Source organism: Cnephaeus nilssonii, assembly GCF_951640355.1.
Source record: "Cnephaeus nilssonii genome assembly, chromosome: 12".
Classification (NCBI taxonomy): Eukaryota; Metazoa; Chordata; class Mammalia; order Chiroptera; family Vespertilionidae; genus Cnephaeus; species Cnephaeus nilssonii.
In genome coordinates, this window is record NC_137083.1 from 39,702,870 (window position 1) to 39,730,817 (window position 27,948).

Consider the following 27,948-nt stretch of genomic DNA (forward strand, 5'->3'; position numbering starts at 1 on the left):
TAACAAAAAGACAATACAAAAAAATTTAATTCAAGCCTCCTTCAAAATATAATAATATCAGTTTGCTGATTCCGAGGGCAATAATAAAGTGGTGTCACAAGATATATTTCTTAATCATTTTTTCTTATAAAAATTGTTTTACCTTTTTCACTGTTGTGAGTTTTTTTTTTAAATTAATGTTTATTGTAGAAAGTATTATACATGTTTCCCTCCCCCCCCCATTTACCCTGTTCACTCCCACACTGCTGTGAGTTTTTAACAATCATAAATTAAACCCTCAGATATAAGAAAAAATATGTAGAATCTCGAGTGCAGTTGTAAAGTAGATATTGAAAGCTGGATAACAGTGTTGGGAAATGAATTATTCTCTATGGTAAACTCCAGACATAAATGGAGTCATTTCATGATATTGTTCAGTTACATTGTTCACAAGGTTTCTTTAGGAAGATGCTCCTTGTCTTTGATTTTGAAATGACTTTTTGATGTCTGGCTACTATGGCAACTGCTATTTTATTAGCGTAACATTGATAATCAACTAAAATTGTCAACTCGTTGGCTTGCTACTTTAGATTTCCTTTATATTTACTCTATTTTCTGACATCACTTACTTGATATAATCTTACGTTTTGGAAATGCCTATATTTCCTTATGTTTATTTACATATTAAATTAATATTGTTGTTATATCTAAGGAGTCATGGTTATTGCAAAGCCAGCTGCTTTTGCCCACAATAGCAGCATTTACTGAGAGTTCACTATGGACCAGGTACTGTTCTAGTGCGCTACATATGACCTCAGGCAATCCTCATAAAATCTATGGGGTGCTGTTTATTCTTTTTGTTGTTACTGTTTACCATTTCACTGATGAGGGAATGGAGGCACAGATTGATTAAGAAATGTTGCCAGGAATATACAGCTAGAACTGTGCTGTCCAATCTATAGTAAACTCTGGTCACATGTGACTATTTAAATTTAAGTTAAACGGTATTAAAAATTTAGTTGTTCAGTCACACTAGCCATACTTCAAGTGCTCAGTAGGTCCATGTGGCTGGTGACTACTGAACTGGACAGTGCAGAACAGAACATCTCTATCATTGAGGCAAGTTCTATTGGACAACGCTGTTGAGGAAGCAATATAGCCAAGCTTGAACTGAGGTGGTGTGGTTCCAAGACCCATACTCAAAACTACTACATGGTACTGTCTTATTTCCCCTCCTCCATTAACTATAAAGGGACGAGCATCCATAGTCTATGAGTTGATGTTAACCTGAAGGATAAAGAGTAAAGCCTGAATGGGATATTCATTCATTCATTCCATAAATCTTTACTGAGCACCTGCAGAGTGATAGGTACTGTTCTAGGTGCTGTTGATATAGCATGGAACCAAACACAGATTCTCTGACCTCACAGAACTTACAAACACAGATAATTAAATACATAATATGTCAGGTGATGATAAGTTCTGTGGAGATCAGAAGTTACTATATGTAAAGACATGCTGATAAAATTATTTTTAGAAGAAAATTAAGATGAAAAGAAACTAAATCATGGTATAAAATTTTACTTCTAGACTCAAGAAATAGTCGTATGAATTTAATTTTTAATTGTTAATAGTTTGACTAAACATAGACAACAAATCCTGTTTTTGAGTAAATTAAAATTTTTATTGTTTTATTTTATTATTTGGGGTCTTTTGTGGTTCCCTGTACACTCTTCCACTTCCCCCAATCACCACACTGTTGTCTTTCTCTTTTTTCTTTTTTGCTTAATCCTTTCCCCAAGCCATCTGCCTGCTCTCTATCTATGAGTCTGTCTCTATTTTGCTTATTAGTTCAGTTTGCTCATTAAATTCTATTTATGAGTGAAATCATACGCTATCTGTCTTTTTATGCCTGGCTTATTTCACTTAGTATAATGTTCTACAGGTCCATCCACGTTGTTGCAAAAGGTACAATTTTCTTCCTTTTTATGCCTGAGTAGTAGTCTATTGTGTAAATATACCATGGCTGTTTTATCCACTCATCTACTGATGGATACTTGGGCTGCTTACAAATCTTGGCTGTTATAAATAATGCTACAAGGAACATTGGGGTTGCATATATTCTTTTGAATTAGAGTTTCAGGTTTCTTCAGATAAATTCCCACAAGTGGAATTGCTGGATCATCAGGCAGTTCCATTTTTAATTTTTGAGGTAACGCCATACTACTTTCCACAGTGACTGTACCAATCTGTATTCCCACCAACAGTGCACAAGAGTTCCTTTTTCTCCAACAGTTGTTGTTTGTTGATTTATTGATGATAGCCATTCTGATAGGTATGATATCTCATTGTGGTTTTAATTTGCATTTCTCTGATGATTAGTGACATTGAGCATCTTTTAATATATATGTTGACCATCTGCATATCCTCTTTGGAGAAGTGTCTATTCAGGATCTTTGCCCATTTTAAAATTGGATTGTTTGCTTTTTGGGTGTTGAGTTTTATAAGTTCTTTATAAATTTTGTACATTAACCCCTTATCAGATGTATTAGCAAATATGTTCTCCCATTCATTGAGTTGTCTTTTCATTTTGTTGATCATTTTTTTTTTTGCTGTGCAAACACTTTTTAGTTTGATGAAGTTCCATTTGTATATATTTTTCTTTTGTTTCCCTTGCCCCAGGGGATAGATCAGAAAAAAATATTGCTATGAGAAATGTTTGAGATTTACCTGCCTATATTTTCTTCTAGGATTTCTGTTGTTTCAAGTCTAACATTTACATCTTTAACCCATTTTGAGTATATTCTTGTGTGCGGTATAAGGAGGTGGTCTATTTTTATTTTTTGCATGTGTCTGTCTAATTTTTCCAATACCATTTATTGAAGAAACTATTTTTATTCCATTGTATGCTCTTGCCTCCTTTGTCAAATATTAATAGACCATAAAGGCATGGGTTGATTTCTGGGCTCTCAGTTTTATTCCATTAATCTATATGCCTGGTCTTGTGCCAGTACCAGGCTGTTTTCATTATAGTGACTTCGTAGGATAGTTTGATATTAGGTAGCATGATTCCTCCAATTTTGTTCTTCTTTCTCAAGATCTCTGTTGCTATTTGGAATCTTTTGTGGTTCCATATACATTTTTAGAATATTTATACTAGATATGTGAAATTTAAAAATTTAAAGATAGCAACTACATTGACTCCCCATAAGGATACATTCAACCTCTTGTTTGCCATTAACATTAGGAAAGATTTGACTCATAAGACAATACCTACGAATTTCCATGCATCCTCCCTTCATGACTGTGGCACTGTTCCTCCCTAGGTCTCTACATCCCGAAAGTCTGTGCTTTCCTTTTCTCTGTTAAAAATCTAGTACAACTAGATCACTACTCCCTTCTGCTTGTACTTGGGAAGACAAATGAAATACTAGATGTAAATTATTACTTTTATGTTTATATTCTAATCATTTTACACATAAAATACTTTTACAGGTAAAGTTATTAGTGTAGTTCCAAGTCCGTGATAAGAACTGCATAAATGTGACCTGTTATCATTATTGTTCCCAGCACTCTAATCCCTTTCCCTGCTTGATTTAAGCAGGTCTCGCCTCAAAGCATCCTACCCTTCCTTGTAGTCCACATGTCTCCCAGACAATTGAGACACAGTGCATGTCTCCTTTGGTGAGCACAACTTCCCCACCTAATCCTCCTAATTTTCCCTTAAAAGTGGAGTTCTGATACCCTGAAAACCCTTTACAATCTTATTCTAGGCACTGCTGAGATTTTGCCTATTCACCAGACCATTTTGTAATCTAAAAGGAGGTAGGGCCTTAAGGCAGAGGATATTAAGCCTCATTTCTAGGGGTGCAGTTTTCTCTCCTTTTCCCTCAGTGTAGGGTGAATCATGTGGGCCCCCCTCCAAATCTTCAGCCAAGAGTCTGGGTCCAGTGGGTGTAGGTGGGATCCAGGTAGAACCAGCCGCTTGCTCCTGGCTAATCTTGCAGTAACAGTAGGGCCCCCCATTTAAAAACAGTTTAGAAAAGCACCGAGTGGTAGGCTGAGAGGGTGACTCTCCTCTATGCTGGGAGCTGCCAGCTTTCAGTGGGGAGCCTGTGAGGGCTATGCAGGAAGGCTGTTTTCCCTCCACAGCTCTGGATGCCTCCGGTGCTCTGAATGGATTGAAATGGACTGATTTCTGTTTACAGTGTATTTATAAGGATGCATTAAAAGCTCTGACATGTTCAGGAAACTGGGCATTTTGTTCATTTTATATCTATCTTTATCTCTATATACCTATAATGTGTATATCTATAACACTATAGTCCATTCTGTGAGGAAGTGTAAGATATTTGGCACTAACCAGTGTTGGAGGAATTCCCATATTAGAACTCCCCGAGCTTATAGGTGACTACACTGAAGAGGAGTAAAATAAGGTGTGCCATGTTGCATATTAGATGAGACTAAATGAGGAAGGTAATGTGTGGAGGGATCACACTTTTTTCATAACTTCTCAATATTCTGTCATTGAATTAGTCCTTTTTATTTATGTTTCCTCAGGCCTTAGTTTGGGTCCGTGTTCCTGATAGATACAGTGATAAATTATTCATTTGTATGCAAATAAACAGCAGATGTTGGATGGAAGAAGTATTTGCAGAGTGAGAGAAATTCCTATAAGTAAAGGATAATTCTAAATAGCTACCTAAAATTTGCATCATGGTGCCTTATTTTCTTCATTGGCATCCAATTAGTCTGGTGTTAAATAAGCTGTGAGCACCCACGCCTAATAGAGCAGGAAGGATGTGCTTCACAGGGTGAACCTGCATGAAATTCAGTTGATAATGGTTGTTTCCATTGAAGGCACCCTGGGATTTACAGTGCTGTGCTGGGTACTTTATACATAGCACCTTTATTTCCTTAATGCTCCTTCAAGGAAGATTTTGTTATTTGCAGATGACGTAACTAAAACTCAAAGAGGTTATGTGACGTGTCCAGAGCCCCCATTAAGTGGAAAAGCAAGGCTTGATTCTGTGTCACTCTCTTCTTTATTTATTTTTTCCTAGTTAGTCCCCTTTTCCTCATTTCCACTCCCATTGACAAACCATTATAACAAGTCTGATGTGTATCCTTTTGTTTGTATGTATGAATTCTTATAAAAATATCTTTCTTGTTTGTGTTCCCGTATTTTTTTTTTAAAATATATTTTATTGAGTTTTTACAGAGAGGAAGAGAGAGGGATAGAGAGCCAGAAACATCGATGAGAGAGAGGAACATCGATCAGCTGCCTCTTGCACACCCCCTACTGGGGATGTGCCCGCAACCAAGGTACATGCCCCTGACCGGAATCGAACCTGGGACCCTTGAGTCCGCAGGCCAACGCTCTATCCACTGAGCCAAACCGGTTTTGACTGTTCCCGTATTTTTAATTTCAGTAAATGGTATTCTGCTATAGATTTATTTCTCTTTTAGTTATCTGTTTATTTATTTAAAACATTTTTTTTTCATGCAGCACTAGGTTTTGAAGACCCATTCATATGGCTGTATGCACTTCAGGTCCATTGTTGCTGGTGGCTGCACAGTACTCCGAATAGTACCCACCACATTCATCTGGTGACAGGCACCCAGATTGCTTTTAGATCTCCACCATGCTGAATAACCCTGCAGTGAACATCTTGTTCATCTCTCTTGATGAACCTATGTAGGACTGTTTGGGAATTGCTGAGCCACAGGGCACACATATGCTGACTTTGCATCGGGTGAGCTTGCTGTTTAGGCTGGCGGCTCCAGTCCACATGTCTGCCAGCTGTGCAGGAGCGCCCCTGTATCCTCTGCATCCCACTGAGGAAACTTCTAGTTTTCTCATTTTTCTAATTTTGGTCAGCCTATATGTGTGAAGTATGTGTATGTATATGTTTTAGTTTGCATTTCTCTAAATTTTTAATGTTTAAAAAATCATCTTTTCATATGTTTGTTAGTTGAACTTTTTCTACTGCTATTCTGTGTTTGAGTTCAGAGGTTGAAAGTCATGGTCAGAGTGTTGCCCATTTCTCTAGACCAGCACTGTCCATTTGAAATATAATGCAAGCTACATATGTAATTTCAAATTTTCTAGTAGCCACATTACAGTAAAAAGGTAAAAAGAGGTGAAATTAATTTTCATAATACATCTTATTAACTCAATAAGTATAAATTGATAAAGCAATTAATAATAAGATGTGATATATATATATATATTTTTTTTTTCTATACCAAGTTTTCAAAATCCTACATGTATTTAACAATGGATCGATGTTTCTCTGTAATACATCTCAATATTGGATTCTAAATTTTCAATGATTGAAGTGAAATGTCAGTTTACACAAAATAAGTTTTGTTTAACAGAAAAACACTTTACATTGTTTATAAAATTTTAGATATGCCCGGTTATTAGAAGGTCCTTCTTATATTGAACTAAAATCTTCTACTCTTTCATTTCTAGTCATTAATTGTAATATTGCTTTCTGTGGCCACACAGGCAATGTGTAATCTGTCTTTGAGAATACACCCTGATAAATGTTGGATTATAGCTCTTGAGTTTCTCTTTCCTCACAGTGTTTTTCCTTCTTGGTCCGCAACATCTCCATTTCCGAGTTGTACCTCACATGATATAGTTCCTTCACCCAAACACACTGGGCTGTTGGGTTGATTGCATTCCCAGTTGTCCATATCTTTCCTAAGATGGGGCTCTAGAAGCAGCATGGTTCTTTAGATGCAGTCTATGTATGGGGCAGTGTCCAGATGAATTCTAGCTTTCTCTGACCCAGACACTCTGCCACCACCAGAGTAACTTGAAACTAAATTAGCTTTTAGAAATCACTTTTGGACTTGGTTAACAAATGCTTGTTGTCTGCCAGTTTATGTGTGGATGTTTTTCAGGCTCCCACCGTACATTAATATATCTATAAAAGGATAAATCAGATGTGACTTCCTACTCACAGAAATTTCTAAAAAAGGGAATCAAGCTCATAAAATTTGTATAAATAAAATAGTAAATTCTCTTCCACTGAAGCTCCCTCCCCCCAAGCCTTGTGAATCCATCCTCAGAAATAGCTGTAGCATGTCTTAAGTGACTGGAGAAGTTTCTTGGACCTGAAATTAGTGGAAAGCCTCTTCCTCCACTAGCATCCATTCAGAATGAATTAGTAGAACAATCTGAATATGTTGTTAATCTGACATATGGATTAGTTAGTGTATTTACTGCAAAGGCAAAGCCAGCACACAATCTCATTTTAATAAGAATAATATGATATAGTAAGGTAAAGTTTTATCTTGATATTATTGATGTAGTTCATTATATAGATACACCAAATTAAGAGATAATGATATGCAATATGGTAGGCATTAATAATAAAGAGTGTGAAAGATTATAGGACAAATGTAATATCAGTAAAATGATCATATTAGGATATAGCTTTTATAACAGAAGGAAACATGCTATAACAAAAGAATGAAAAATGTGGTTGCTTGCAATTTACAGTTTCATATTCAGACTTGGTCACTGCTCAGGGCCAGTGGAGAGAAATGGACACAATCCAGGCTCAAGGCAAGAATATAGCAGATAAAAGAATCTTCCTTGCCCTGGCCATTTTGGCTCAGTGGATAGAGCATCGGTTTGCAGCCTGAAGGGTCCCAGGTTCGATTCCAGTCAAGGGCATGTACCTTGTTGTGGGCACATCCCCAGTAGGGGGTGTGCAGGAGGCAGCTGATGGATGTTTCTCTGTCATCGATGTTTCTAATTCTCTATCCTTCTCCCTTCCTCTCAGTAAAAAATCAATAAAATATATTAAAAACAAAAAAGAATCTTTCTTGTTTTCGCTATTCCTTAGTGTTGACCACAGACTTCCCCTGACCATATATCTAGAGAAAGATAAAACCTTTAATCCTTAAATTAGGTGAGGACCAGCTTGAGAAACAGACCATGGAAAGAAATAATCTAGGGAATGGGAAGATATGTGGGCGTGGAATCATCCTTACTTGACCCTTCTGAACCCTCCCAGAGTTTATCATTTCCAGGAAGAGTTTCATTTGGACCATGGCAGCTATGGATTTCAATGATCTTTCTTAAGTTTTGGTAGAACAGGGTGGCAGGGGAACAGACAAAGAATGAAGAAAAGAAAAACCCAGTTCTGACTCAAGAGGATTAAAGATGGACTCTCTGGCTCCAATTGCTCTCCAGAATCCTAGGACTTAATTCACTTTAGCAATAGTCTCCTAAGAGACACTGCTAGTCTTTGCAGGATCCCAAAGATGAGTGATGCATCACCTGCACAGTCTGATGGGGAGGTGCTGTGACAAGCACACGGACGACAAAAATCAAGGGCAGAGTGTGCTAAGGGTCTAAGAGAAGCACAGAGTGTTGTAGGAGTTCAAAGGCAGCCTTCAAATTTAATTTAGTTTCAGGACTTCAGATTTCACTATTAAGTCGATAGTCTTTGAGGTGAACTTTAAAAGGATGGGTAGAAGTTCCCTCAGAAGGAAGTCCAAAGTGGAATTATGCAGGCAGAACTCCTTGCCTCCTGTACGTAAAGAGCTAAGTAGTAAAGGCTTCGATGCCCGTGCTCTCCAGGTCTCACAGCATTGTGAACAGCACGCAGACTAGTCTCAGAGTTGTGAGACGAGTGCTTTCTTGACAAGTCCTGTGCGGTATTGGCCAGATACCTGGTCAGCAGGTATGAGTCTGAACCCAGGATACAGATGGAGTCAGGCCTTTTACCTCCACTTAATGGCAAGTAATGTTTATTGACTAGGGCAGTGGTCGGCAAACCGCGGCTCGCGAGCCACATGCGGTTCTTTGGCCCCTTGAGTGTGGCTCTTCCACAAAATACCACGTGCGGGCGCGCACGTACAGTGCGATCGAAGGAGTACCCTAATTAAGTTAATAACAATGTACCTACCTATATAGTTTAAGTTTAAAAAATGTGGCTCTCAAAAGAAATTTCAATCGTTGTACTGTTGATATTTGGCTCTGTTGACTAATGAGTTTGCCGACCACTGGACTAGGGCATCTGTGCCAATGACTATCTAAAACTACCATTGAAGATAGGATATCTTTAAAGCTCGGTAAGTACTAAATCTCAGGTAGCCAACTTCAGTGGACTAGAACCAAGCAGGATAGTATGTATTCAAGCCTTTCTTCCTGCCTGTATCAGTCAGGGTTCAACCGGGGAAACAAAACCAATAGGAGATATATATTAAGAGATTTTTTCCCAAGAAATCGCCTTACACAATTGTGGGGACTGGCTGGGCAAGTCTGAAATCTGTGGGGGCATGCTGTCAGGAAGGGCAAGCTGGAACTCTTGGGCATGAGCTGAAGCTGCTGACCGTAGGTGCAATTTCATCTTCTTGATCATCAGGGAAGCCTCAGTTTAGCTCTTAATGCCATCCTTCAAATTGTGGGCTTTAATTACATTGCATGGCAACACCTAGATTAATGTTTGACTGAATAATGGGCCCATAGCCTAGTCAAGTGGCATGTAAAATATATCATCACACTTCTCATAGACCAGACCTGACATTAGGGTGAGGGCAGGTTATATTAATAATGGGATCAGGTAACTTACAGCAATGGCAGAGGGGACTCAATCAAAGATACAAGCTGTTGCGTGTTATATGAATCTATTTACATATATGAATATGTGGAATAGACAGATCCACACAAAGCAGATTTGTGGTTTCCAAGGGCTGGGGGCAGCGGGAAATGGGGAGTGATTGCCTCCGGAGTACAGGTTTCTGTTTGGGGATGATGTATATATTCTGGGACTGGACAGTAGTGATGGCTGCACAACATTGCGAATGTACTAATGCCACTGAATTGTACACTTTAAAATGGTACATTTTATGTTATGTATATTTTTTCTAATAAAAAATTAATCAAATGTAACTATCATTAAACAGCACTCTGCAAAGCTGACTGCTATAGGCTCAAGATTGGAACCCACCTCTCATTATGGGTCGGTAGGGTATAATTTAAAAGGCCAGTTTAGTGTGTTTACTTTTGGGGGTTCAGGTCCTTGACAAGTGACAGCCTTAGCCCTTATACGCTTGAGATGGACATTGTTCAAACCTATTGTTCTGAATCCCCAGCTTATAATGTGAGGGCACAGGCAGGCTTTGCTTAGACAGTTTGGAAGTATATTGAGTAGTAAAGATAATACAGGGTTGGTGGCTTTCACAGAGCCCTCGATGGAGATCTTCAAACGCAGGGAGCTTTTGTTTCCCGTGTGCCTGCTGGGAAGACGGTCATGAATCTCTGGCCTGTCAGAAAGAAAACTGAGATTTAGCTTGGCTGTTGTGCTTGGGTTCCTGGGAATATTTTATTGCCATGGCTCTTTTCTTCTCCATAAATGCTGCTCAGACTTGCTCTTTATTGGGAACCGTGATATGTGGGGCCTTTCCTCTGTGTATCGCATGAGCTCTCGCTCGGCTTACGGTGGATGTCAGCATAATGATCTTTTTACAGCAGTGACAGTTTAGAGAAATGTTTTTCAAATTTGTGGCTACTGACAGACATAGATGAATTCCCAACTAGAGTTATGGATCACCAAGAAAATGGGCTCTGACAGAGCCCTGGAGCCAGGGAGTGAAACGGACCTTCCCTGGGAGTGGCTACGTGGGGCAGACGTGCAGAGCTGGTGTGCACAGCTGCACAGGGAGGGCCAGTGTGCAGTGTCCTGTTTATGTTCATGCTTCTTCCTTCTCACCTGGAAACAGCACATGACAATAATTCTTCTGGGAAATCATTTCAGCAACATTAAGGATTTGAAGTCACTAAGGAAGGACCTATATTTTGGCGTAAGTGGGACTTCAGCTAACTGAAGGAATCTTTGGGAGGTCCTATGAACTTCATTTATGGCACTTTTACAAATTAAAGATAAAATTTAAAAATGACTATTAACCATTATGTGTGCTGATTTCATATATAGATGATTTTAGCCTTTAAAAACATATTTTAGACAAAATTAATTTCTTGAGGTGTGAATGTTCCCATCCTTAATGACTCAGTAAACATATATTAAAAAGGCTCAGAATAATTTGATGTGGTTCTTTCCACAAAATTGAATCATTCAACTTATACATCTAAGGCATCCTTTGACTTATTCGCGTCCCCGTATCCTACACATGGGAACATAAGAGCAGCTTTATGTTTATGGAAGAATATTCCTGCTCAAATGTATCTTCCAATGGCCTCACACAATGTTCAAATGGCCACTGTTAGGACCCATGTTTCAGGCTTGCCGGTCTCTAGGGGACACCTATTGAAAGGCAATTATTTATGAGTGTGGGGTAATATGTTAGATGTCTAAGATGTGCTGGGTACTCCTTACATGTGATTTCATTTTTTAAAAATATATTTCTTTATTGATTTCAGAGAGGAAAGGAGAGGGAGACAGAAAAACATCAATGATGAGAGAGAATGATCGATCGGCTACCTCCTGCATACCCCCTACTGGGGATTGAGCCCGCAACCTGGGCATGTGCCCATGGCCGGATTCGAACCTGGGACCTTTCAATCTGAAGGGTCTACACTCTATCCACTGAGCCAAACTGGCTAGGGTGTGATTTCATTTTTTTAAAACAATTTTGTGAGGTATGTGTTATATCATAAAACTGACCTTCAGAAAGGTGACTAACTTGCCCAAGGTCATGCAGAGAGTAAATGACAGGGTTGACTTCAAACCAGGACAATCTGATCCTCAAACCTTGTCATTTTCCATTGCCCCTTGCTAGCAAGGGTTTTTAGGATTTTTAGCCACAGAACTACTAGTAATATCTGAGTCTGTTTGAGCTGCTGTAACAAAATGCCACAGACTGGGTATTTATAAACACAGACTGGGTGGCTTGTAAACAACAGACGTTTATTGCTCACAATTCTAGAGGCTAGAAGTGTGAGGTTGGGGTGCCAGCATGGTTGGGTGAGGGCTCTCTGCAGGGTCACAGACTTTTCCTTGTGTCCTTATGTGGTGGAAGGCACTAGGAAGGTCTTGGGATATTTTTTTTTTTTTCAGTGCACTAATCCCATCCCTGAGGGCTCCAATCTCATGATATGAGTACCTCCCGGAGGCCTCACCTTCAATTACCATCACCTTGGGTTTAGAATTTCAATATATGAAGTTTGAGGGAACATTAACATTTAGACCATAGCAGCTGGTCACCAGAAAATGGGGCGTAGGACACCTACAGTTTTAAAGACCACTGGGTGACCCAGAGAAGTTTCCAGATAAGAAAACCTGGATAATGGCAAGAAATTCACTTACAGCATTTTTGTTCTCTTAGAAAACACAGTTTAAGCACAGCCCCTGCTTTGGAGCCTGCCTCCAAGTATCCTGTTCGACAGTTCACCAGGCCTTCTCTGTGCTCATGTACACGGCCCATATGTCTGTAGTCACACTTGTCATACTTTATGATACCTGGCACAGGGCCTGGCGTAGAGTAAGATCTTAATGAGTGTTTATTGAATTAATCAGGTGAAGGTATCCAGGAATATCTCGGAGAATGGGAGGGGCAGAGGGAGACCAGGGATGAGCTAACTGGACTTGAAGATGAGCCCCTTATTTCTGTGTTTGCTGAGGATGGATCAGCTGGCCCTGAAATATAAATGCAGTGACAGACTTGCTGATAAAATCCAGTCTTTCTATTCATTGTGTTTTCAGCTATAGGGAAGGTTGATTTCCACAGTGGATTTTTTTTTAATTAAGTGCTTTCATTTGTGTGTATGTTTATACATTTACATACATTTTTGCCCGAGATGTACACAAAGAAATAATTTGCAGAAAGACTTCAGAGAGTGAAAATGTGGAAGTCCATACGCTTTGAAGATTCAAAAATCCCCATTTTGGCCTCTAAGCTAATGATGGGGTAACTATAGCCTGCTGGCCAAATACCTCTTGCCTTTTGCACAAAAACTGATCTAAGAATGATTTTTACATTTTTTTTTTAGTGGTGATAAAAACAAAAGAATATTTCATGACATCTGAAAATAATATGAAATTCAATGGCAATGCCCATAAATAAAGTTTTATGGAAACCCACTCACGCTGGTTCATTTATGTATTATTTGTGGCTGCTTTTGTGCTACAAGAGCAGAGTTGTGTAGTTGCAAAAGTCACCATATGGCCCACAATGTCTCAAATATTTTCTGTCTGATTCTTTGCAGAAAACGATTGCCAACCTCTCCTCTAAGCTATGATAGTGTCATTCTCTTTTAAGGCTGGTAGAAAAAGAGAGTAGCTTTGTTTCCATTGTTTCAGGAGCCTTCTTGCAGAACATATTGATTTCATTTATAGATTTCTATTGATTTTTGTTGTTACTTTAATCTGTGTTGTCATGAAGGGCCTGGAATAACTGTTGTACATTCTTAAGGTACATTCTAAATAGCATCTGGAAAATCTCTCATGATTGATTTTGGTAAAGCGGCTTTAATTTTTAAATTGCTTTTGAACTTTTCCATTTGAGAATGAACACAAAGGGGAAAGGGTGAGATGGGTAATAACAGCCCATGGCCTTATGCTACCTCCTGGGCTGCCATGAGAATTAATGAGATAACGTGTAGGCAGCATTTTGTGCTTCTCAAGGAAAGATGCCACAAAAGTGTAAGACATTATTGATAACACACAGAGGGCCTGTAGGTAATGATCTTCATTTCTGACTCGCAAAATAGGTTTCTACTAAAACAATTTAGACTTGATGATTAAATGCATGTTTGTAATGGGGCCCAAGTAGTGTGAAAATCTTGGAGTAGTGAGAGAGACCATTGTGATTTCAAGATATATAAATGTCTTGATTTTTAAAATAGATGACTTTGGGCAGATGCTTCTGAAAAATAAAAGTGAGGAAGCAGGGAGAGTAGGAAAATGAAGAAGAAAAGCCAATGGTGGATGTATTTCTGGGATGGGTAACCTGTGGACAACTGGGCTCCCTCTGCTGGGAACCCTCTGAGGCACTGTGTAAAATTAAGCCTCAGATTGTCCTTCCAAAGGAGGTTAAATTAGTGAACTCATTAAATGATAAAAATGACCCATTGCCAGGCTTTGTGGTCAAATATTGTGCCAGGAGCTTTGCCTAAGTAGTTTTGTTTACTTCTGAAAAAAGTGTGGAAGGATAGCTATATATATAAAAAGCCCATGGTCCTAATGCCATAACGATCAAAGACCGGCACGGGTGGGCGGGGCTGCAAGCATGGTGAGGCTGCATGGGTGGGCGGGGCTGCGTGATTTCACGCGCTGGTCTTCTAGTATTTAATAATATTTAACAATGATAACTGAGGAGTTAGTATAGATTACATCAAGTCACTTAGTAAGTGTTAGGGCTAGAATACAGATCCAGGTCTGTCTAGCAGAAGGAAAGCTCATGCTCTTTCCTCTGTACTATAAAGGAATGTAATTGCCTCCTAATAGGACGGAAGCTTTCCACATTCAATCAGAGCTGCCTACTCTATCCCTATTAGCTTTTTCACCCACCAAAGCAGCTCCATTCTGACCAATCAGGACAGTGACGTTTGGACCAATCAAAATGTGAGAATTAAAATTTAAGTTGTTTCTAATTTGTAATGTTGGGAGGATGGCTGTATGTCAGGAGGTTATTGCTGCAGTAACAAATAACTCCTAGAACCGCAGTGATTTAACCACAACTTAGTTCTTTCATTACATGTCCATGCGGCTGGCAGGGTGGTTTCATGTTGATACCATCTGCACTTGGGGATCAAGGCTGCTGGGGCAATACTATCTGGCAGTGCTGGCTCTAGGATGAGGTAATTGAGGCACCACTGGCACTCACTCTCAGGGTCATGGAAGTGCCACCCTGGCATTTACCATGGGAATGAGTTCCTCCTAAGCTGGGTACTGTAGTGTGAACCCTGAGAAAGAAGGCAACCACTAAAAAGGGCTCCCAGTGGCTACCTGGGCTAGTCCTGGCCAATGTTACTCAGTGGTTAGAGGATCAGCTGCATACTAAAGGGTCCTGGGATTGATTCTCGGCTGGGGCACAGGTGTGTGTGTGGGGCAACCAATTGATGTGTCTCACATCAATGTCTCCACCACCCCCCAACTCTGATGAGGATTAATAACAACACAAAAATATAAACAAATAAAAACAACAATAAAAACAAATCCTAGCAGCCATTTCTACACATGGAATTCACATGAAAACTGCACTTCAGGGAGAAGCCTGAAGTGAAATACTTGCTTCTGCACTGAACTACCTGCCTGCACTGTGTTTCTGCCATGTGAGCCAGCTCTTATAAAGAAGTTCCTGGAATCCGATTTCAACCAATAGGACTGAGCTGTGTGCATATATCCCATTAGCTTCTTCACTGAATCAATCAAAGCAACTCCATTCTGACCAATCAGAACAGAGACTTTTAGACCAATCAAAATGTGAGGATTTGGAGTCCTCATTTGCATGAGGATGAACCAATCGGGGACTGGGGGTGGGGACTTCTGTCTATATAAGTCAGCTTCCCTCTGGTTTTGAGAGCACACTTTCCCCTCCCCCCCCCCTTTTAAAAAAATATATTTGATTTCAGAGACGGAGAGGGAGAGAGAGAGAGAAACATCAATGATGAGAGAGAATCATTGACTGGCTGCCTCCTGTACGCCCCCCACTGGGGATTGAGCCCACAACCCTGTCATGTGCCCTGATGGGAATCGAACCATGACCCCTGGTTCATAGGTCGATGCTCAACCACTGAGCCACACTGGCTGGGCCACACTTTCCCTTTCCACTGAAGACTGGAGTAGAGCAGTGCAAAGCAGACTAGCATGGGAAGAAAGGAAGTTTTGGACATGCAGGAGGTAAAACAATACTCAGAAAAGATGTACTAACACCTGTGAGTGGTTGAAATGGAGTAGGAATTGCATTATCTTTTTTAGAAGGCTGTAGAAGAGGGGGACAGATGCTAGACTTAAGTCTAATGAGCCAGGGCTAAAGGTCTTCTTTGATATCCTAGCGCTTAGTATGCTGTTGGACACATAGAGATGCTCAATGAATCTTTATAGGAGTAAATTCAGCTGAATGTTATCCAGGATGATGGCAAAAGATGCAGTCGGGAAAAAGTTCTACAGTGACTGGGCCGTAGACCAGGTTGGCATGTACAGCTCTCGTCACATTCAGAGGAGGTGACCTAGTTTATCTTGCCAAGCACCCCATTGAGGGCTTTCCTTTGCTCTCTTCACAACTGGCTTCACAAATAAGGGGTAATTTCCCTAACTATACCAGCTGTGCCTCCTACTTCCATAGGAAGGGTTTCTGCTATCATCATTTTAATATAAAATTATCTCCTTTTGCTGGCCTGTATGAATACATTTTATGGTCATGGTTTTGGCCACATTCTTGATATAGAGTCATTCCTAGAAATCCAGTAAATGTAATACAGAGAAAATGAAACAGAAATGAGAACCCAGCTAATTTGTATTAGAGATGGGTGAGCCCATTTGCAGATTACTGAATTTTGTAAAATAGCCAGCAAAGAGAAAACAAATAAATCAAACAGCCAGCACTGCCGAATATAGGGGTTTTCTTTCCATTTATTTTGCTAAGTGTGGATGGTTGTTAATTACATATTTATGACAGTACTTTATAGCTTAATTATGAGTGTCCTGAGCATGTTTTCTGAATGTAATGAAGTCTGGACTGCATGGGGCCCTCTTGCTCCATTATTCTGCTATTAAACTTTATCTGAGAAGTGGTTTAATTTTGCTATGGAGTTTGTGGATTAATTATATTGGGGTGATTTAGCTGGGTTCTCATGATCAAACTAAAATACCAGAGAGACGTTCTTATTTTTGAGAGATTTTATAAAGTTTCTGCTTTTAGTGCATATAAATAATGCATTTGATTATTAGAACTATTTTGGTGTTGAGTTCTGAGGGGCTTATCTTATGGGCTATAAATGTCAGAGCAATCCTTTTATTTACAGCTTAGGAATTAGATGCTTTGTGTTGAACTTGTACCCTGAGTGCACATCTTTCTTTTTCTCCTATTTTTAAATTAGAGAATTAGTATGTTGTTACACTTAAGCTTCTGTGTCTTAAGATGGGATTCAGTTTTGACTCCTATCCGGTACTAATATTGGGTCAGATAAAATGGGCTGTTCATGGCTTTGGGACACAAATGATCAGATTTTAAGCAGGCAGAAGAGGGAGATTGCAGTCTTATTGATGACCGAAGCTAAAATGAGTGGATTTGGAAACATCAGTATAATGTATGTGTGTTTTCCAACTTGGAAATTTTAGATCTATTCATGCAGTATTAGAAAAGAAAAGTGTGTGTATTTTGGTTTATTTGTATTGTTTTGGGCTACCCAGGTAAATAAAATTATGTGTGACTTGCAGATAAAAGGGGTTGTTGCTGAGGGATTACTGGAACTTAAGGAACGGGGAGTATCTCACAGTAATTTTATTATTATTTTATCTAAAGACACAGGATGAAAATTGCATGTATGTAATGGTCCTTTAACTAGAAGTCGATATATACCCCAGGCTTAATTTCTTCTTGTACTTCTGAACTTTAAGCTTTTGCCCAGAAGCACTGAGAATCTGTCATTGTTATTCTTTGGCTATTGTTTCTTGCCTATGAACCCAGCTTCCCTTTCATTGGGCATCTAGTACTCTTGTGAGGTTGTTTATCAGTAGAGAGCAGTGTGGAATGAAGCTGTCAGCTCATTAATGGGGGGTGTGTGTGATTTAGGTGCAACCTGGAATTCAGGAGGTTGAATTAGGTTTCACCAGGTAATCTTTGCTGTGGATCCTGCACTTTATTTTCCTCAGCAGGACAATTTGGATTTGAATAACATTTTCCTTTGGTTATAACCTCTGTCCAGCTCCTTTTAAAGGTGTGAGGTATTGTCATGGGAACCATAGAACTGTTGGTCTGTGGAAATGCTATGCAAAGAAAAGCAAAACAAAACAATGCACACATGCACACATACACACATGTGCACACTCACACCATGTCTGGGGAGTGGACAGGATGCTGAAGCTGGGAGTGGGGAGAGGAGGTGGGGGATGGGGCCTTGGTAGAAGCAGCAACGAAGAAATAAAGTGAGAGTCAGGACATGCTGGTGAACGGAAAGAACAGACTGCAAGCAGGGTGTCTGCAAGCCTCTTGCCTTGGGCAAGGTTCAGCAGCTTCTTGCTAAGCTAAAATCTGAGTCCCAGCCTCGACATCAAAGAATAGAGTACAGAAGTGTGGTTTTGAGGTTGATAGACAATCTATATATATAAAAACCTAAGCGACCGAACGACCAAATGACCAGTCAACCGTTGACTGGTCACTATGAGGTGCACTGACCACCAGGGAGCAGATGCTCAATGCAGGAGTTGCCCCCTTGTGATCAGTGCACTCCCACACCAGGAGTGCCACTCAGCTGACCCACCTGTCCTGGTGGCCCACCAGCCTGGCAGCAGCCACTTACCCCCTCAGTAGTCCTGCAGGTCCAATCTCCGGAGAACAGGCCAGGCACTGATGGACCTTGCCACTGGCATGATCCCGACAGCGGTGCCGGCATCCTGGAAGTTGGCCTTGGGCACTGAGGCCGCTTCCATCCCTAGATGCTCCGCAAGGAAGAAACGATATAAAAGCAGCTGCCAGGTGGCTCCTGACAACTGGTGCAAATGTCAGCAGGATGGATCCCAGGCCAGCAAGGGCATCCCACTGCCCACCTGGAGGGCCAATTGCGTCCTGGCCCCCCTCCAACCCCCTCGGGACGGATGCCAGATGCAGGGCTCACAGCTGGCGAGCGCCACTGTGGAGGCACAAGCCTTTCCTGATCAGGACTGACTGGGCACAAACCCGTGGCAGGCGCAGGGGTGCTGGGATGAGCGGGAGCGGCAGGCAGGAGTGGCAGTTGGCGTTGGACAGCGGTTTCGGCCCAATGCCCGCAGGCCACATCGAGGGACTCCACCTATGCACGAATTCGTGCACCGGGCCTCTAGTAGTTTAATAACTAGCATGGGTAAGCAGCATTATTCCCATTTTACAGATGAGGAAACTGAAGCATAGATAAGTTACACAAAATTCCCTAAGATAGTCAAGCTGATAAATAACAAAGCTGGGATCTGAACTCCCATGTCTGGCCGCAGAGCCCATCTTCTTAATTGCTAGATTGGTCTGCCTCTCTGATCCCACTACATGTTGTAATAAAACATATGGTAGCACACAATACTCCTTCATTTTGTAAACTTTTGAATCTTCTGTGGTCCTATGGCCTTATTTGTTGGAAAGAAAAGCTACTATATTTCTGTTGAATTCTTGAAAGCGTAAGATAATTGTAGAGTTCTGGATCCTACTTAGAGAAATCTCAGACAGAGTGAGCTTTGGCTCCAGTCTTCGAAAGAAGCAAATCCACCTGGTTTATTCCTTTTTTTTGTTTTTCGTAACTGTATCCCACTTTCAACTTTACACTTCCCACATTAAAATAATAAGGGCATATGGCTTTTCTCCCCTGGTGTTACCCACAGGGGCATTTGGCATCAGAGAAGTATCATTTGGAAATGGTTCTCTCTTAGGCCAAGGGTATAATTCATTTGAGTCTGTGTTTTCTAGATGATTATGTCTTTCATATTTTTTTAATTGCTTTCTAGTTCTCCAAGTTTCAGAATGTAGTTCACTGTTTTCACTTTGGACTTGTTCATTGATTAACTTGCAAATTCTGGAGTGGTGTTATTACCATGACTTTCTCCGACTGAGAAATTAGATAATTTTCTTTTTATCCAATAAGTCACAATGTGGATGTTACACAACATGGATACATAATCCACAGTAGGCTGTATGGTGCTCTTATGCTTAGAATTTGAAAGTAGAAATTTGGGATACTTATAAGAATATATAAGGGGCCTCCCTAGATGGCGGTGTGCGTAGCGGTGATCGCCAAGGAGTGTCCCCACGGAGAATGAGCTGAAGTTCTACTACATGGTGCACACGTCCCTGGACGTGGTGGGTGAGAAGTTATCTGCAATGGGGAAGGCCCTGGTGGACCAGAGGGAGCTTTACCTGGGCCTGCTGCACCCCACAGAGGACTACAAGGTATATGGCTACGTGGCCAACTCCAAGGTGAAGTTTGTGTTGGTGGTGGATTCTTCCAACACAGCGCTTCCTGATGAGATTCGCAGTATGTTCTGGAAGCTGCACAACTCCTACACAGATGTGATGTGTAACCCCTTCTATAACTCAGGGGACCGCATTCAGTCCAGGGCCTTCAATAGCATGGTGACATCTATGATGATACAGGTCTGTTGAGTGAGAAGCTTGCTGCCTGTTGATTGAAGAGAAGTGTTTTGTACATAACTGTATTGTGTAGATGTGTATTTATTATCATTTACCCCCCATGGGGGCAAGGCAGGTGGGGTGCATGTCAACTAAAGGACTTGTGACATCAGATTTGGTGTTTTCCTTCTGCTGAGGGTTTAACTAGAGAGAGTTTAATGCAGAACTTCTCAGGGATGGGGCAGACAGAGGTCAGGGACAAGATAACAGGGAGCCGTTGTCCCCACAGGCATGAAGGGGCAGTGGGAGCTGGTTGGTAGGAGCCCACAGAGCTTGGAGCCCTGGAGAGGCGTTAGCCATGGGGCAGCCTCTCTGTCCCACCGGCTGCTCTTGTGGCACCCTCCAGTGGCTGACCAGGTGGGGTGCTGTATAAGGCCTCCAAAGCTGGATTTAGAACTTCCTTCACAGGGAGAAGTGCTCTTTCTGGTCTTGCACCAGCCTGATGTCTGGACTTGGCCCAACCTTGGGAGGCAGCTGTTGTGAGATCTAGGCCACATCGTGTAACTGCAGCATCTCACCTGTGGCTGTTGCTTTCTGAGCACGAACGAGCCTCTTCCATCTGTAGTGCACAGTGTTTCTAGTGGCTTGAGGGCTGGATGGGGTTAGGCTCTGAGTCCCCTGCTGTGCCCAGGCTTGAGGGCAAACTGCCTGCGGGGGCGCTTACATTTGAGGAGGAGCTGATGTAATTAGATGTCTACATTCTGTGTCCCCAGAGGCTTGCTCAGCCAAGTCCAGAGGACAGTCCTAATAGTTGACTGTGGCTGACGTGTCAGCCCCTTCTGGGGTCAGGCAGCCCAGGTTCTTTGCCATTTTTGTGTCCTGTGAAGTAGGAGAGGCGACAGGGACCTGCTGAGTCTGAGCCCCACCCGCACAATCTGCTCCAAGTTGTATTCAGCACACACAGCTGTTGGCTAGCTTCCTTGAGTCAGCACCCCCAAGACAGTCACTGAGTCCCTCCCTCCCACCCTCAGTCACTGGGGAGAGGGTCTCTGACCAGGAGGAAGGTGGCTCAGATCCCTGGGAGAATGGGCTGTAACATTGGTGAGCCTCGGGCTGGAACTGGGAGATGAACTTTTCTCTGCACCCTTTTGGATTTCCTTCCCTTCTAACAAGCACAGGATTGCTTTTTTAAATTACAGAAATAAAAACAACCACAGCTAGGAATGTGTATTAAAAACATGTCCCAGTCCCCCTCTCCCGCCTCACCGCAGGTGGGAGTGGAAACCGAGAGTAGGGTTGAGAAGTACCAAGCAGGCGTTGGTTGCAATGCCAGTGGACTGTTGGCCCCTCTCACAGGATTTCTTCCCTGCAGTCCATGGTTGAAGTTGTTTTTAAAAAAATATATTTTATTGATTATTTTTTTTACAGAGAGGAAGGGAGAGGGATAGAGAGTCAGAAACATCAATGAGAGAGAAACATCGATCAGCTGCCTCCTGCTGGGGATGTGCCTGCAACCAAGGTACATGCCCTTGACCGGAATCAAACCTGGGACCTTTCATTCCACAGGCCGACGCTCTATCCACTGAGCCAAACTGGTTAGGGCCATGGTTGATGTTTTGATAGTGATCTCTCCTGCCTGAGTAGTGGCCCTGGTAGGGATTGCAAGTTGCCGACCCAGTATCCATTCTTCCTTGCTTCCTTACTCACTTCCCCAGTGCTATTGAGGACAATTGCCTAGACAAAAGATATTTCCTACCTTTCATAGGTAGTTTTTATGGCATGTAAATGAACGATGTTAGGAGAGACTTTAAGGAAAGATACTTTAAAAGGGGGTTCACGTGACAGATGGAGTCCTTAGTCATCTTCTCCCTTCTTCCTGTCTAAAACTTGAATGCGATGGCTGGAGCTCATCCCCTAAGGACAGGGAGCAAAAACCTAGCAGGAGCGTAGGTCTTTGCTGGACATACCAGCTCTGGGCTACTTGCATTCAGCAATTTTTTACATAAAAAAATAAAATAAAATAAACCCTTGTTGAGGCAAAAAATATATATAAGTAAACAAATAGTGTTGCAACAATAATAACAACAACAACAAGTGTGAACTGTCTGGGATATGCACATAACATACATAACATATGAGTGTTCCCCCATTGTATGAATATGCATGTAGGATATATATATTTCCCATGACAGATTTATGCAGACCAAAAGTCTGGACCCAAATGATCTCACTTCACATTGAGAACTTCAGAGAGGATAAAATTTTTAGGTGGGTGGATTGTTAATGGCTGGCTAATCTGTTTTTCTTTTCGGTGAAAGTTACAGTCCATTTAAGAATAATCTACTAGCCCTTTAGGAACTGTTGCCTCATTGTTGATAATTTGCTGCTATTCCAAGCAGCCATTAAAGACAGTCTGAATTCAGCTACAGTTGTCATGATCTAAACATGACTTCAGTCTTGTAGCCGGAGGTACATGTCCACCCACAACATAATCCAGCCTCTAACAGCCTGCGTGCTGGTGAGGAAGCTACTTTCTTACATATACGTTGACTGTTAGGCTCTTGTCATTTCTGGTCAGGGAGCCTGTGAGACTGAAATTCAGGGTTGCAGTTCTGAATATATGATGTTGATGTGGGACCAACGGGGGCAGTAAATCTGGTACTTACATCTTGGTATTAGTATAATTCTTGATTCATCTGTGACTTTAATGTTCTCAGGATTCTGTTCGAATTCTATATTTAGGATCAGCTGGTTGTGATTTTATTATACATCATCCAGTGAATGGTGGAATAACAAATTAATCAAAATAAAAACTCGTTGCCTGTCATTGACCATACTTCTAAGTAAAGGAAAATGTCTATGGCTTAAACATGAATTTCCCAAAGTTTTCCCAAGAGATATTTAAAAAAAAAAAAAGCAGTTCCATAGGCAAATAAGTTTTTGAAATGCTGCATACTCTAGGTCTCTACTAAAGATTCATAAAGCACGTGAACATAGTATAGGTTCCAAGAAGTCCCACAATAAATAATGCTGGTGAACTTTGTTAACCCAACATGTTCTACTTACTTGACTACTAGCCCTTTTCCCCAAATATCTAATGGAATAGTGTATCCATTTGGTATATTTTTATTTAAGCAAAATTTTCAAGACAATGGGTGATTGAATTTTACTTGGAAATAACAGGAAAAAAGTCGTTCTTTACTTTTTGCACAGCAGCTGTCACAATTCAGAAAAAATTGTGAAATAAATTAAATGAATTTTTAGTTGGATGAAACTAGGAAACACTTGATTCAAAAGTATTATATATGTTTTTAATATTTCTGAAATTATTTTTGCTTTCTATTTATTGATGGTGTGTTATATCCTGCCTACCTTTCAACTCCCAACCTGGAAAGAAACATGTCTTGAATATTTGTTGCTTTGGAGGATAACTCTTATCTATGAATGGATGTTAAAGTTTCTTTGCAGACTGGGGATGGAGGGTAGAAGACACATATGAAAAGTGGAAATTAAGATGCAGCACAGGAAGTACTATGTGGGTCTTCCTGTGGTGTTGGAAACACACACAGAGAGAGCCCTGCCTTGATCTAATGGATGGTTTTGGTAACATGTGAAGGGTGTCAAAGGGACTACTGTTATTGCAAATAATTTTGGAGCCCACTGGAAGTATGGGTTCCTTCACCTGACTGTGATCTGCATAGTACAGACTTTGTGTGTTTTTTGTGTCATTAAGTCCTAGCACAGTGCTAAGCACATGGTAATCAGGAAATTGTTGTGTGTGTGTGTGTGGTTTTTTTTTTTTTTTTTTTGCATCTTCAACGAACTAGTAGAATTGAGAGCAGAATGTTTTGACTCCACCTGTCATTCAGATAATATTTCTTTGCCTTAATAATGCTATTTGCTTCAAACAATAAATAGAGATTATTAGTTTATTTTAAATTCAGCTCATAATGAATTTCATCTATACAAATAATAATGCAAAGTAAAAATGAAGATGATAAACACTGCGCAGGTAAAATTTGATATGTTTGGCAAACCAGTTGCAAAACCAAATCTGTTTGGGAAAATTGAAATTTGTAAAACTTGGCCTGGGAAAAATTGGACTTGATGAAAAGTAATCAAAGTAACAAAAAACTAACATGATTCAAAATTACACATGGTTAAATTTCTTATTGGCCAAGAGTTCACAGAAGAATGAAATTTTGACATTTAGATTTGCAAGATTTGATTCCAGAAAAATAAATTTGGTGGAAACAATGGGTGCAAAGGAAACCTCATAGACACTATTCTGCATCATCCACTTCAATAATGGGTCTCTGGGGGCCAACCTCTATGCCACTTTATTTTCCAGGGACTGTATTATTACAGTTCTCTAGCATCTGGCATTCTCTTACCATTATCGTAGCTATCTGCACTCATTTTCCATATTAAACTGTTTCCATCATTTACCCCCTAGCTCACTGTTCCCCAAAGGGCTCCAGCATCATCTGGAATACTAGCTAAAAATGCAGATTCTTGGGTGCTATCCCTACACTACTGAATCTGAATCTATAGGGCTTGACCTAGGAATCTGCATCTTTACAGCACATTGGGTGATCCTTATGCAGGTTAAAGTTTGGGAACTACTGGTTAATATGTAGGATTCATGATTTTGGATGTGGGAAAGGACACAAAGAATACTATTTATTGGTGGCAGGATGTCAGGACAGCACAACATCAAGTATTCATTGATTAGTCCAATCATTCAATACATAGTTTATTGACATATGTATGTGTCAGCCTCTGTCTTAGGTTCTGGGGAGGGGGGTGTGGTATGGGAGGTGTTCAACAAGATCAAAACCCTGTTCTCATTAAGTTTACATTTTAGTGTGACTATACACAAGTAAAAGTAAATATTTTCAGGTAAATAATTTGAATGAATAAAGTGTAAGGAAGTTTTCATGTAGAACTTTTTAGTATATCATCAAATGCCCAGAGCCCACAGGAAGGGAGATGCTAGATGAGGTCTCTGAAGTCAGCCATCTTTCCAGTAGGGGCAAGGATAACACTGGAAGTTTTCTTCTTTTGATTCTCTTGGTAATATCCCTGCTACTTGTCTTGGAATGTAGGTTGTCATGATGATGAGATGAGGCTAAACTGGCTGGAGGTTGTGAAAAGTTGCTTTTTGAGAATGAATTTTTGATCTATGAAAGTTTTTGTCAAAACATACTCCTTGGGTGGACATCAAGAAGGGAGTAAAGTTGGCCAAGTGTCTGCAGGCCAATCTCTATTACTCTGGGCTGACAGGGGAGCCGTGGCTACAATCCTCCTAATTGCTAGAATATATGGTGAATTATGTTATTTTAGTCATTTCACCGATAATATTTATACATCTACAATTCAGAATATATAGATTTTTTCTTGAAAGTTCTAGGAATCCTGCAAAGCATTGTTGTTGGTATGCAGTATACCCATGTTATGACTTTAAAATCTTGATATATGATATAATATAAAGCTTAATTTTCTTGTTGGATGTTTTGTTGGTGAGGTCAAAAACACAAAATCACAAATTGGCTACATTTCCCCAACTATCTGGATGGTTTTCAGTTCCCAACTAACTTTGTTGAGACTGCAGGAAGGTTGAAAATATTCCAAACTCTTGTGAGTGGCAGAATACTGAATTAATTGTGACTTCTTGTAAAGTTCCATGCCTTGTTTAATCAGGGCAAAAGGCAAAAATTTGCTGACTCACTAGCATCCTCTCAGGTGCCTGGTTTAAACCATCCCTAGGAAGATGACTGAGAGGGATCATGGGGTGCTGTAAGATGCTGATTATCTCTTGCAAAACACACTTAGTTATGAAAATGTATTATTTCCCTGCTTATCTGTGGAGGAAGACATATCTCTCCATTCTTTATAGGAAAAGGAATGATATCACATCTTGATGTCTCACAAAGGGATGCATAGGTAGGAGGAAAAGGAAGAGTTTAAGGAAAGGAGCATTTCAAATTGAATGTTTGGGAAACCATCTCTTCATCGGGGTATTTTATTTTTTATTCTTTGGAATCAATTTTTAAAGTAATGACAGAAACCTCATTGCTTGTAATACTTAACACCATCCATTGGCTTTTCTGAAGAATCAACTTGCACCCGTGAAGAACTGGGTCAATTAACATAAGTTGACCCTCCCCATTTTCTATGACAGTTGGCAAAACAGTGACTGCTCCACATTTCACTCCCACTCCAAATTGTCGGCAGTGTCTTCTTAGTGTTACATAACCCCTGGGAAGGACAAATCTGCATATTAAAAAAAAACTAATAATGCTTCCTAAATTTTCTTGTCTTTGCAATAAAAATAGCTAAGATTTTACTTGCCTTTCACTGAGAAACCTAGAGTTTACTTGCCCATGGCTTCTTCAATTCTTGTAAAAATTCCATCTTGTGAAAATTAAGTGGACACAGCACTGCCCTAAAATTTGGAACTTACCCAAATGAAATTTCCTTTCAGCCTAGTCTTTTAAAAATATCAGCTCTATTGGGGTATAATTTTCATATAATAAAATGCACTCATTTCAAGTGTACAGTTGAGATAGACTCTTTCTGCAACCCTCAAAGCTTTCCTCCTGCCCCTTTGCAGGAGTTCCCCTCACCCTTGACCCAGGCAACCATGACTTTCTGTTATTATAGATCAGTTGACATTTTCTCAAATTTCAGAGAATTGGGAGATTCAGCATGTTGTCTTATGTCTCTTTTGCAGAACATGTTTTTCCGATTTATGAAAATTATTGTTTATCATTGTTTTCTTTTCATTGCTGAATAGTATCCCATTGTATGGGTGTGCTACATTTGCTACCACTTGAGCATTTATGTTGCTTCCAGGGTTTAGCTATTATGAATTAAGCTGCTATGAGCGTTCATGTGCAAGTCTTTGTGTTGACATGTTTTAACTCTTCTTGGGTAAATATCTCAGAATGGAATTTTTTGGACATAGGTTAAGTGCATGTTTAGCTTCTTTTAAATTGCTAAGATGTTTTCTAAAATGGCTGTACTATTTTTACAGTCCTACCAGCAATATATGAGAATCCCACTTTCTCTACATCTCTCTTCACACTTGGCATTGCCTTTGATTATAACTTTTTTTAAATTAATTTTTTATTTTTTCTTTATTGATTAAGGTATTACATATGTGTCCTTCTCTCCCCATCCCCCCCCCCACTCATGCCCTTACCCCCCTAGTGTCTGTGTCCATTGGTTAGGCTTATATGCATGCATGCAAGTCCTCACTCATTTATGGAATATAATGAACAACATAAACTGATGAACAAAAACAGATCCAGAGACAGAGAAGCATCGATCAGATCGTCAAACCTCAGAGGGAAGGTAGGGTAGGGTAGGGGTAAGGGGGAGAGATCAACCAAAGGACTTGATTATAACCTTTTAATGGATGTATGTTGGTATCTTGTTTTAATTTGCATCTTTTCAAAAAATTTTCAATTACAGTTTATTTTCAGTATTATCTTGCATTGATTCCAGGTGTACAGCAAAGTGATCCCCCCCAATATATCCAGTACCCACCTGGCACCATACATAGTTATCACAATATTATTGACTATATTCCTTATGCTGTTCTTTACATCCCCATCACTATTTTGTAACTGCCATTAATTTGCATCTTTTTTATTGATTTCAAAGAGGAATGGAGAGGGAGAGAGAGATGGAAACATCAATGATGAGAATCATTGATCAGCTGCC

At 40.3% G+C, this 27,948-nt stretch overlaps 1 protein-coding gene and 1 pseudogene across 2 annotated transcripts in view; both read left to right on the forward strand.

Moving 5' to 3' along the window:
• Positions 1 to 27,948, forward strand: part of LHFPL3 (LHFPL tetraspan subfamily member 3) — a gene marked incomplete at both ends in the record, with an annotated part of 331,739 nt that overhangs the window by 16,348 nt on the left and 287,443 nt on the right. The window lies entirely within an intron of this gene.
• Positions 19,857 to 20,254, forward strand: LOC307107835 (trafficking protein particle complex subunit 2-like protein; annotated as a pseudogene). Its single transcript has one exon. The product of its transcript is annotated as a trafficking protein particle complex subunit 2-like protein (transcript).